The sequence below is a fragment of the Dasypus novemcinctus genome, chromosome 2 (assembly GCF_030445035.2).
Source record: "Dasypus novemcinctus isolate mDasNov1 chromosome 2, mDasNov1.1.hap2, whole genome shotgun sequence".
NCBI lineage: Eukaryota > Metazoa > Chordata > Mammalia > Cingulata > Dasypodidae > Dasypus > Dasypus novemcinctus.
The window spans coordinates 47,634,768-47,644,841 of NC_080674.1; the positions used below are offsets into that span (position 1 = coordinate 47,634,768).

The 10,074-nt window shown below is 40.8% G+C and overlaps 1 non-coding gene across 1 annotated transcript; it reads right to left on the reverse strand.

The window, feature by feature from the left end:
- Positions 1-700: 700 nt before the first annotated feature.
- LOC111759016 (small nucleolar RNA SNORA73 family) lies at positions 701-904 on the reverse strand. The gene has a single exon (XR_002793116.1). It is a non-coding gene; the product is annotated as a small nucleolar RNA SNORA73 family (small nucleolar RNA).
- Between the last annotated feature and the right edge of the window lie 9,170 nt (positions 905-10,074).

A 10,074-nucleotide genomic window follows, 5' to 3' on the forward strand; every position in this document is an offset into this window, starting at 1 on the left:
TTTTTTTTAACTTTTTAAAAAGATTTATTTTATTTATATATCCCCTCCCCATTGTTTGAGCTCACTGTCTGTTCTCTGTGTCCATTTGTTGTGTGCTCTGTCTGCTGGTCTTCTTTTTTAGGAGGCACCAGGGACCAAAGCTGGGACTTCCCATGTGGGAGAGAAGCACTCAATCACTTGAGCCATCTCAGCTCCCTGGTTTGTTGTTTCTCTCATTGTCTTTCCTCTTTGTGTCTCTTTGTTGCATCACCTTGTTGCGTCATCTTGTTGCACCAGCCCGCTGCACCTGCCTGTTATGCCAGCTTGCTGTCCTGTTTGCCCTCTCCAGGAGGCACTGGGAACCGAATCTGGGACCTCCCAGGTGGTAGGTGGAAGCTCAGTCCTGGAATCCCACTTCCTGGGGACCAGTAGTTTCATAGAAGGAAAGATGCCAGCATTTGCTCACAATTGTTAAGTTCATTTGTATACCATATCCTAGGTTGATAGTCGTACTCTGTGTGCAAGTCTCGTATTTCAGTGTCAAGGCTTTGCTCCTCTTCTCTCCTCAAATCTGAGGTATTTTGGAATTCTTTTGAGAATTCTGTGAAACAAAGGTATAAAGTGTAAACATAATTAACCAATAGTTTAAAAAGAAGACAAAGCACACTTCTCTTGGATATGTGGTGAACTGACCCTGGATCCAGACTGGGATGCTCAAGAAAACTGTTTCCTGCATGATTTGTCTCCTCAGTAGTTGTCTGTATAATTCAGAGACGCTGTAGGAATATGCAGGTGCAGGCTCGGGAGCCCGACTTCATTTCCAACGTTGTGGAGTGGGACTGTACTTCACTGGGCTGACCCTGTGCTCCCCTGCACCACCTGGACAGAGCCTAGGGAGAGTGACCTCCCAGGGTATCCGTGTTGGAATCCCCTATATTTCTGATGTAAGATTTTTATAATATAAGGTTTCTTTAAAAATAAAGGAAAAAAAAGTGGGAAAAAAAGTCTGTGAGTTAGAATTATATCACAGCTTATTTTTAAATATACTTTTTTAAAAAAGATACTTATATAACATAAATGTTACATAAAAAATATAGGAGATTTTCATATGGCCCACTCCCTACCCCTCCACATTTTCCCTCATTAACATCCTTCATTAGTGTGGTACATTTGTTGCAATTGAGGAACACGTTTTGGAGCATTGCCACTAAGTGTGGATTATAGTTTACATTGTAGTTTACAATCTCTCCCACACAATTTTGTAAATTATGACAAGATATCTAATGACCTATATCTGCCATTGCAAGGCCATTCAGGACAATTTCCAAGTCCCCAAAATGCTCTCATTTTACACCTATTTGTCCCTCTCCCATCGCTCAGAACCTCCAGGGGCTACTGCCTCCACATCAATGATAAAAGCTCTTCCATTGCTAGAATAATAATAAGTCTACAGTAGAACACTGGTTAAGTCTACTCTGGTCCATCATTCCTTCCCCAATTCTGAGAATTCTGGGGTAGAGATGTCCATTCTGCCTCTAATTGAGAGGGGGCTTAGATCCCATGGGGTGGATGGTTGGGACTATCTTGCTTGCAGTTGCAGACTCTCTCTGTTCCTTGGGATGGTCATTGTCCATCATCATGTCCTTGCTGGTTGTCCTGAGTGAGTCCAATGAATTGGAGGGTAGGTGTTGCAATTCTGGTGAGATTCAGGGCCCAATTGGCATATGGACAACAGAAATATTTAAGTCTCCTGGACATACACCCATCAAAACTAGTACTAACTATAGGTTTAAATAGAAGAGGCAGAAGAGCCATGTGTAGGGAAACCACAACTGAGTCCAACTCTCACAGTGGGGGGTAAGAATTCCAAAGTAGGGCTCTCTGGCAGGGCACCAAACTCCTGAACTTCCTGCCCTGCCTGGTGTCTGGATGTCTTAGGACCCCCAGTATTTGAGGCAATATTTACTGTGGCAGTCAATGAGATCTTGCTGAGACATGCATAAGCCTAACCTCTGGAATGACCTCCCAACTCCTTTGAGGTCTCTTAGCCATATAAACTCATTTGCCTTTACCTTTTCCCCCTTTTGATCAAGGTCTTTTTCCAGTTGCATTGCTAATTGGTGCTTGGTAGTAATCCCTTGGTGCCAGGGAGGCTCATCTCTAGGAGTCATGTCCCATGCTGAAGGGAAGGTAGTGCATTATGTGCTGAGTTCAGCTTAAAGAAAGGCCATATTTGAGCAACAAGGAGACACACAGGAGGTAACTCTTAGGCAACCTATAATACTAGTCTAAGTTTCAATTTCAAAAGGAAAGGCACATAAGAATGGCATTCAATATCAAGGGCCTATAAATTGTTCATCTTCCCTCACTAGTCACTGCACTTGTACTCAGGGGATTCTTGCTATCCCATTAGAGAATGTGTCAGAACTCCCCAGGGTGGGAATTTGATATTCTTTCAGTTACTGTGCGAATCTTCACCCACTGTGACAATGCCCCATGAACACTTGAACACATTCATATGCTTTATAGGTATGTCCCAGGTGAACCTCCTCCCATGCATCCCCTATCACTGATACCCCACAGCAATGATTCTCCCCTGCCACAGTTGTAACCTTTCTGTGATCCAAAATGTCTTAAAAAAATGAAGCTAACAAAATAACCAAATACAATCGATAATAAAATGAAATAATGATAGTTTAAAAAATGAATAAAATACACAAAATTTTAAAAGTTAAAATCATAAAAAATAATAAAAAGTATAAAATTAAAAAAATTGTTTGACTTTATATCTTTCCTCTCTGTAAGATCTGTTTTCTTGTGTGTACAGTGAATTTTTTTCCCATTTATTCCCGTGTCTTATTTTTTTCATTTTGTCTTCAAAGAAGTTTTAGGTTACAGAATAGTCATGCATAGAATATAGGGGATTCCCATATACCCAACATCCTCCCCCCTTTCCCCTTTCTCTTATTAATAACATTTTACCACGTGGATGGTACATTTGATGTACAAATATTGAAACATTTGCTACCAACCATGGTCAATGATTTACATTAAAGTTTATATTTTGGACCATACACTTTTAAAAATTTTGGCAAAATTTATCATTACCTATATCCTTCATTGCAAGATCATCTAAAACAATTCCATCACCCCCAAAATGCCCCATGTTCCATCTATTCTATTCCTCCCTACTCCTCCCCTGGGACCCAAGGTAACAACCAAGCTTCAGTCCTTGAAGAACAAGATTCATAGTTACTTGCAACAACATAGAGGATTTGACATACTGGCCTATCCTCTCCTATTAGACACTGCCTATGCTCTTGGGAGACTCCCAACTCTCTATTTGAGAACATAGCAGGATCCCCCAGGATGGGAGTCCAGCACCATCCTGCTCATTATGTGGGTCTCCACCCACTGATAAAAAACACTATGACAAGGTGAACACTCACACACTCCCTGGAAACCTGCCCCAAGTGCACACTGTCCCACATGCCCCCCACATCCAACACTCTAAACCAGTAAACCTCCCCTGCCATATTTGCCAAAAGAATATTCTCAACATTATAGTTTCAACCATATACACACAAATCCCCAGAGTTCACCTGCTCCATCTTCTGACTCTCCCCCAGTTCCATGGACAGTCCCATCCACCCTCCCCACCTTACCCCCCCTCACAGACCAGCATCACCCACCCCAACAGCATTACTGCACCACTGCCATGCCCATCCACTGCACAATTACACCCTTCTACCTTATAGATTGTGCCCATGTGGGTATTGGTTCACAAACTTCTTTTTTCTCTCCTGTTAACCTAGCATCTAGACTCTAGTTCTGTAAGCCTTCTCAATTTTCTTAATTCGTATCAGTGAGGTCATGTAATATTTGCCCTTCAGTGCCTGGGTTGCTTCACTCAACATAAAGTCTTCAAGATTCATCCATGTTATCCCATGTTTTAATACTACTTTCCTTCTTACAGCTGAGTAATATTCCATTGTATGTAAGTACCACAATTTTATTCATTCATCTGTTGATGGACATGTGGGTTGTTTCCAACTTTTGGCAATAGTGAATAATGCCACTATGAACATTGGTATGCATATATCTTTTAATGTCCCTACTTTCAATTCTTCTGGATGTATACCCAGCAGTGGGATTGCTGGATCATATGGCAGTTCTATAGAAAGCTTCTTGAGGAACTGCCAAACTGTCTTGCACAATGGCTGCAGAATTTTGTATTCCCACCAGCAGTGGATAAGGGCTCCACATCCTTCCCAACACTTGTAGTCCTCTGTTTTTTTTAACAGCTGCTAGTCTAATGGGTGTAAGATGGTATCTTATAGTTTGATTTGCATTTTCTTAACAGCTGGTGATGTTGAACATCTTTTCATATGCTTTTTTAGCTATTTGTATTTCTTCTTTGGTGAAGTGTCTATTCAAATCATTTGCCCATTTTAAGAAAGAGTAATTGTTTTTTCATTTTCGAGGTATAGAATTGCTTTATATATGATAGATAATAGACTCCTATCAGATATGTGGTTACCAAGTCTTTTCTCCCATTGTGTAGGCTGCCTTTTCATTTTCTTGACAAATTCCTTTGAGGTGCAAAAGTTTTTAATTCTGAGCAGGTCTAATTTATCTATTTTTTCTTTTGTTGCTTGTGTTTTGGGAGTGAAGTTGATGAAACCATTTCCTAATACAAGATCCTGTAGATGCTTTCCTACAATATCTTCCAAGATCTTTATGGTCTTGGCTCTTTTATTTATATTTTTGATCCACCTTGAGTTAATTTTTCTATAATGCGTGAGATGGTGTTCCTCTCTCATTCAGTTGGATATGGATATCCCGTTATTCAGGCACCAATTGTTGAAGAGGCCATTTTCTCGCAGTTGAGTGGGCTTGGGGGCCTTGTTGAACATCAGTTAACCGTGTATGCAAGAATCTATATCAGAACTCTCAATTTGATTCCATTGATCAGTATGTCTATACTTGTGCCAATACCTTGAAGTTTTGACCGCTGTGCTTTGTAGTATCGTTTAAAGTCAGGTAGTGTGATTCCTTCAATTTCATTTTTCCTTTTCAATATGACTTTGACTATTTGGGGTCCCTTGTCCTTCTAAATAAATTTCATAGTCAGCTTTTCCAATTCAATAAAAAATGCTGTGGTAATTTTTATTGGTATTGCTTTAAATCTGTAAATCCCTTTGGGCAGGATAGATACCTTAACGATGTTTAGTCTTCCTATCCATGAAGAAGGAATATTCTTCCATTTATTTAGGTCTTCTTTGATTTCCTTTTACAGTGTTTTGTAGTTTTCTGCATACAAGTCATTTACATCTTTAGTTAAATTTATTTCCAGGTTTTTTGTTTCTTTTAGTTGCTATTGTAATGGGATATTCCCCCTTGATTTCCTACTCAGGTTGCTCATTATTGGTGTACAGAAATGCTAGTGATTATAAGCTGCCACTTTACTGAACTCATTTATAAACTCTAGAAGCTTTGTTGTAGATCTCTCAGGGCTTTTAGGTACAGGATCATGTCATCTGCAAATAGTGAAATTTTTACTTCTTCCATTCCAATATGGATGCCTTTTATTTTATTTTTAAATTTTTAAAAATTATTTTAAAGATATATAGATTACATAAATGTTACATAAAATATATAGGAGATTCCCACATGCCACACTCTCCACATCTCCCACACTTTCCCACAGTAACAAATCCCTCATTAGTGTGGTACATTCATTGCAATTGAAGAACACATTTTGGAGCATTGCCACTAAGCATGGATTTCAGTTTAAATTGTAGTTTACACTCTCTCCAACTCAATTCTGTTGGTTATGGCAAGATATATAATGGCCTGTGTCATTGCAATGTCATTTAGGACAATTCCCAAGTCTCAAAATGCCCCCTTATTGCACGAATTTTTCCCTCTCCCTGCCCTCAGAACCTCCGTTGACCTCTGCCTCTACATCAACGATACAATTTCTCCCATTGCTAGAATCACAATGAGTCTATAGTAGAATACCAGCAAGTCTACTTTAGTCCATAGTTCATTCCCTAATCCTGAGGATTCTGGCATGGTGATATCCCCACCACGTCTAATTGAGAGGGAGCTTCGATCCTATAGGGCCAATGGAAGGGACTTTTTCCTTGCATTTGTAGACTCTCCATTCCTTGTTATGGTGGTTGCTCATCATTGCATCCTTGTTAGTTGTCCTGGGTGAGAAAAAATGAACTGGACAGTATGTGTTGCAACTACGTTGAGATTCAGGACCCAGCTGGCACATGGACAGCCCAAAGATTTATGTCTCTTGGACATACCCCTACCAACTCTAGTACTAATTATAGGTTCAAATAGAAGAGGCAGAAGAGCCATGTGGAGGGAAACCACAACTGAGTCCAACTCTGTCACACTGCGGTGCATAAATTATAAAGTAGGACCCACTGGCAAGGCTCCTAACTCCTGAGCTATCTGCCTTGACTATAGTGTTTGGATGTCTCTGAGCCTTCAGAAGCCCAGCTACTTGTGGAAGTATCAACTTTGGCAGTCGATGAGATCCTGCTGAGTTGTTCATAAGTGTAACCCCTGGGATGACCTCCTGACTCACTTTGAAGTCTCTTAGCCATATAAACTCATTTGTCTTTACCATTTCCCCCTTTTGATCAAGGTCTTTTTCCAGTTACATTGCTAGTTGGTGCTTGGCAGTAAACCCTCAGTGCCAAGGAAGCTCAATCCTGGGAGTCATGTTGCATGCTGGGGGGAAGGTAATATATTTATCTGCAGAGTTTGGCTTAGAGAGAAACCACATTTGAGCAACGAGGAGGATCTCAGAAGGTAACTCTTAGAGACCCTATAATACTAGACTAAGTTTAAATTTCAAAAGTAAAGGTTCATAAGCACAGTTATCAATTTTAAGGGTCCATCAATGGACCATACTCCTTCACTAGTCATTGCTGCTGTACTTAGGGGATTCTTGCTGTTCCACTAAAGAACATGGCAGAGCTCCTCAGGATGGGAATTCGGTAGTCTTTTGTGTGACTCTCCACCCACTACGATGATGCTCCATGAACATTTAGACACATTTATATGCCTTATATATATGCCCAGGTGAGCTTCCTTCCATGTGTCCCCCATCACTGACACTCCACATCAATGATCTTCCCCTGTCACAGTTGTAACCTATCTGTGACCCAAAACTTCCTAAAAAATGAAACCAATAAAATAGCCAAATAGAATTAATAAGAAAATGAAATAATGATAGTTCCAAAAATAAGAAATAAAATAAAAAAACTTAAAAAGATAAAAATGAAAAAATTTTTTGGATAATAAAGAATAATGAAAAAATATTTTAAAATGTTTTTTTCCTTTTTACATTTTGCCTTTCTTTCTTTTTAAGATTTTTAATTTATTTATTTCTCTCCCCTTCCTCCCCTCCCCACCCCAGTTGTCTGTCCTCTGTGTCTATTTGCTGCCTGTTCTTCTTTGTCCACTTCCATTGTTGTCAGCAGCATAGGAATCTGTGTTTCTTTTTTGTTGTTGTTGCATCATCTTGTGTCAGCTCTCCGTGTGTGCAGCGCCATTCCTGGGCAGGTTGCCTTTTCTTTTGCACTGGACGGCTCTCCTTATGGAGTGGCACTCCTTGCACATGGGGCTCCCCTATGCAGGGGGCTCCCCTATGCAGGGGACACCCTAGTGTGGTAGGGCACTCCTGCGCGCATCAGGGCTGCACATGGGCTAGCTCCACACGGGTCAAGGAGGCCCGGGGTTTGAACTGCGGACCTCCCATGTGGTAGATGGACACCCTAACCACTGGGCCAAGTTGGCTTCCTCATTTTGCCTTTCATCACTGTAAGTTCTATTGTCCTGTATGTACAACTACATTTTCTTCTGTTCACTCCCCCAGTGTCTTACTTTTTTCATTTTGTCTTCAAAGAAGTTTTAGGTTACAGAAAAGTCATGTACCAAAAACAGGGGATTCCCATATACCCAACATCCTCCCCATTTCCTCCCTTCCCCTGTTAATAACATTGTATATGTGGGTGGTATGTTTTTTTGTAGCTGATGTACAAATGTTGAAACATAGCTACTAACCTGGTCAATGGTTTACATTGTAGTTTACATTTTGAGCCAAACACTTTAAAAATTTTTGATGAAATTTAATATGGCCTGTCATTGCAAGATCATGTAGAACACTTCCATCAACCCCAAAATGCACCATGTTCCATCTGTTCCACTCTTCCCTCCTCCTCTGCTTGGGACCCATGACAACCACCAGGCTTCACTCCTTGAAGGACAAGATTCATAGTTACATGCAACAACACTGAGGCCTGACACACTGGTCTGTCTTCCCCTACTAGGCACTGCAAATGCTCTCGAGAGACTTCTGCTCCTCTATTTGAGAACACAGTGGGTGTCCCCAGGATAGGAGTCCACTACCTTCCTGCTCATTATATGCATCTCCACCCACTGATATAACACACTATGACAAGATGAACTCTCACATACTCCCTAGAATCCTGCCTCTGGTGCACCCTGTCCCAAATGCCACCAACATCCAACACCCACCCTCCCCACCCTACTCCCTAACAAACCAGCACTGCCCAACCCAATAGTATCACTGCACCACTATCATACCCATCCACTACACAACACACATTGTATATTTCTATTGCATCCAGATCCTCTAATATATTATTCAAGGTATCTGTTTCTTTATTGATCTTCTGTCAAGATGTTGAGATGTTCTATTGGTGTTTTCAAGTCCTCCACTATAATTGTAGAGGAATCTACTGCTTCATTTAGTTTTTCCAGTGTTTGCCTCATGTATTTTGAGTCATCCTGGTGCATAAATGTTTATGATCGTTCTTTCTCTTGATTGGTTACCCCCTTTATTAATATATAGTGCCCTTATTTGTCACTTAAAGTAGTTTTGCATTTAAAGTCTATTTTTTCTGATATTAGTATAGCTACTCCTGCTTTTTTTCTGGTTATTGTTTGCATGTAAAAGTATTTTCAGCCATTCACTTTCAGTCTCCTTGCATCCCTGGGTCTAAGGTTAGTTTCTTGTAGACAGCATATAGATGGGCCATATTTCCTTATCCATTCTGCCAATCAGTGTCTTTTGATTGGGAGTTTATTCCATTAACATTCAATGTTATTACTGTTAAGGAATTATTTACAATAGCCATATATTCTTCAGATTTATTGTGTCATATATTGGTTTTATTTCTTTTTTTATTTTTTAGTTATTCTTACACTCTCCTCCAATTCACTGTCTCCAATTTTTTCCTTTCAACCTGCAGAACTCCCTTTAGAATTCCTTCCTTCCTTCCTTCCTTCCTTCCTTCCTTCCTTCCTTCCTTCCTTCCTTCCTTCCTTCCTTCCTTCCTTCCTTCCTTCCTTCCTTCCTTCCTTCCTTCCTTCCTTCCTTCCTTCCTTCCTTCCTTTTTTGTTCCACTATCATGAGACATTCATTGCATTTGGTGAATACATCTCTGAGCACTGCTGCATATCATGGTCAATGGTCCACGTCATAGCCCACACTCTCCCACGTTCTACCCAGTGGGCCATGGGAGGATATCCAATGTCCGGTAACTGTCCCTGCAGCATCACCCAGGACAACTCCAAGTCCCGAAAATGCCTCTACATCTCATCTCTTCCTCCCATTCCCCACACCCAGCAGCCACCATGGCCACTTTCTCCACACCAATGCCACATTTTCTTCGATTACTAATCACAATAGTTCATGAATAGAATATCAGTAAGTCCACTCTAATCCATATTCTATTCCTTCATCCTGTGGACCTTGGAATGGTTGTGTCCACTCCACATCTATATCAAGAGGGGGCTTAGATTCCACATGGATGCTGGATGCAATCCTCCTGCTTTCAGTTGTAGGCACTCTTGGCTCCATGGTGTGGTGGTTGACCTTCTTCAACTCCATGTTAGCTGAGTGAGGTAAGTCCAATAAACCAGAGTGTAGGAGCTGAAGTCTGTTGAGGCTAAGGGCCTGGCTATCATATGGTCAGTCCAGAGATTCAGATCCCCCAGGTATATATTAAACCCCAGCACCATCTACAGTTCTGGTAAAAGTAA